Below are 2,500 nucleotides of genomic sequence, written 5' to 3' on the forward strand. Positions count from 1 at the left end.
TTTAATGTTCTTTCAACACACAAACAAAATATGTTAGTAGGCACCCTGCAATTTATTGCCACATTTAAAATTCTTAACTAATGTGGTTAATCTATGCAAACCTGAAAAGGTGTTCACTCGGGTATGCTCATGTAATAGAAAGGAGCTAGCCTGCAACAAATCTTCTTACTGTAATTTACCAATGATATAAGAAACCTCTACTGTTACAGGTGAATATTTATTTTTCTCTTTCTCTGTCTCTGTCTATATCCATAGTGACATTGTTTGCCTTTGGGCTTGCGTAATCTCCACTGGGGAGATAAGTTCATGCTGGCACATTTCAGCTGTAAATTGATTGACCAAGGGGTGATCTAAGAACATACCATGTTAATAACTTGTGTGCTGGTCTCTCTTGTGTGTCTGGGATTCCTGCAGTGTCATCTCCATCCTCTCTTAGCATTCATGACTTCTTGCACAGGGTTCTATAGCTATGGGACAGGATTATGTGACAAACCAGCACGTGATTATATGCATAAGAGCTCAGAACTGTGCCCTGTATCTGTTCCTGGCCCTGTGATGCAGAGGGATAAAGCCCTGATTATGCCCAAGTATACTCATGTTTAACTAGTAGCATGGGCACTGGAGGGACCTGGCAGTATGATGGGACTGAGTGGCCAATGCTGGCTCACCAGTCCTGGGGGAAGGAGGCAACCTGGCTTGTTATAATAGCATCATAAAGAGCTAAGTGAGGTCTGTACTGCAAGGAGTGTGATATTTGGGAGGTGAAACATGCACCGATGCACACATGCATCTACTGAAGGCAGTCATGGCAGGCCTCACAAGGTAGTGTAGGATGTTAGGATTAGGGTGTACTTCTAGGCAGCAGTATAACTCTGCATCTGCTTCCTTGTTGCAATCACTGGCCCTAGATATGGATTGGGTAGAGCCTTGGGAAGGGTAAGACTGGTTCTGAAGGTCTGGTGAATAAGTACAGGAGCTGGTGGCAGCTGCAGGAAGCTAACAAAAAAAAAAAAAAAACTGCCCTGTATCCAAGCTACAACACAAATAAGAAGTTTACATGAAAGATTGGTTTTCTGCATGCTCTCCTCCTCAAGAAACTGAAAATAATAACTGGCACTGCTTTAATGTATGTCAGTGTTAATCAGAGTTAGAACATAGGACAGCGGTAACCAAGAGATGGAACACAGCCAATTGTTTGAGATCAGAAAGAACAATTTTATCACGTGGGTTCTCCAAAGGTGGCAACTTTTTCATAGGAGGTTGGGAAAGATCTGAGAGGACATGGCTGCATTGTTTTTCACAGGCATAACTTAAAAAGATATTTTGCCTGCACAGTGGCTTGAAACAGAAGAGTATGTATAGCCATTTGGCACAAAATATAATATGCAGAGGTCATCAAAGGTGAAAGGTGTTTTTTTTTAATTTTAGAAAACTCACTTTATCATATTTATGGCTGCAATGATTGCGGAGCCTAACCAAGCAAACAACAGGTATAAGTAAAAAAAAACATTCTTGGATGGAGCAAAAATCTACCATCACAACATACACACTGAAACGTGGGCAATCTGGAGGATCACCAGTTTGCTTACTGATTTGTGGAAGGGAACAGAAAACCCAGATGAAAACCCAGAAATTCATAGAGAGGGCATACAGACACCCTGCAGACAGAATAAAACACTTTAAGGAAGTAACCCTAAGCTTTAAACCAATGGGTCATGTACTGTATAACTCCATGCAATACATAGCCCTCCAAGTGATCCCTGCTTTGCTGCAGAGAGCTGGTTGGAGTAATTACAGACTGCTTTGTTGCACCGATATAGTATTAGTCATTTATAAGCTGCATCTAAATGGAGGGAAGGACTGGAACCAAAAAATGTCAATGCAGTGTATTTTCTTGGAGAAGAACTACTGCCATACCATTCATACAAATACTGCCCACCTTATACGGCCTTATATTTGTCAGGTGTACACTTAGGAACTGTAGCTCCATTCAACAAGTTTAGTGGAGGGCATTTCCAGATTGATAAGGGAAGATGGAATAGGCTGCAGACACAGATACTAGGATTCGGCAGCAGAGGATGCAATGTAAACAGAACGGGACAGTGTTTCAGGTCAGAGGCAAACCTGGGTCTTTAGAAAAAAAAAAAAAAAACATGAATCAGGCAGAACTACTGCAGCATTACACTTTGTTTACTGTGTAAGGAAAGACTGTTTTATTCTTTACTCATTTTGGATTCAAGATGCTGAATTTAAAACCAGTTCTTTGGAAAGTGGGAACGACCTAGATGGAATTTTATCCTTGTGAGTCCTAACTGATCTCTGTATGTTACTGAACGGTGTGGTATACAATGAGACTTTATAGTAAATGAGAACGCAACTTTTTTCAGTTACAGATCTTTGCTATTAGATTCATATTTTAGAAGTCCTAGGTACCAGTTCAGTATATCAGCATATGCACTGCATAAAACTAATTGTTATGTCTCACCGTGTGTCTTAGTAA

The 2,500-nt window shown here is 40.6% G+C and overlaps 1 protein-coding gene across 1 annotated transcript in view; it reads right to left on the minus strand.

The window, feature by feature from the left end:
• Positions 1-2,500, minus strand: part of LOC122790998 (FH1/FH2 domain-containing protein 3-like) — a 283,141-nt gene that overhangs the window by 278,825 nt on the left and 1,816 nt on the right. The window lies entirely within an intron of this gene.

Source organism: Protopterus annectens, chromosome 16.part0 (genome assembly GCF_019279795.1).
Source record: "Protopterus annectens isolate FY-2018-M chromosome 16.part0, PAN1.0, whole genome shotgun sequence".
Classification (NCBI taxonomy): Eukaryota; Metazoa; Chordata; order Ceratodontiformes; family Protopteridae; genus Protopterus; species Protopterus annectens.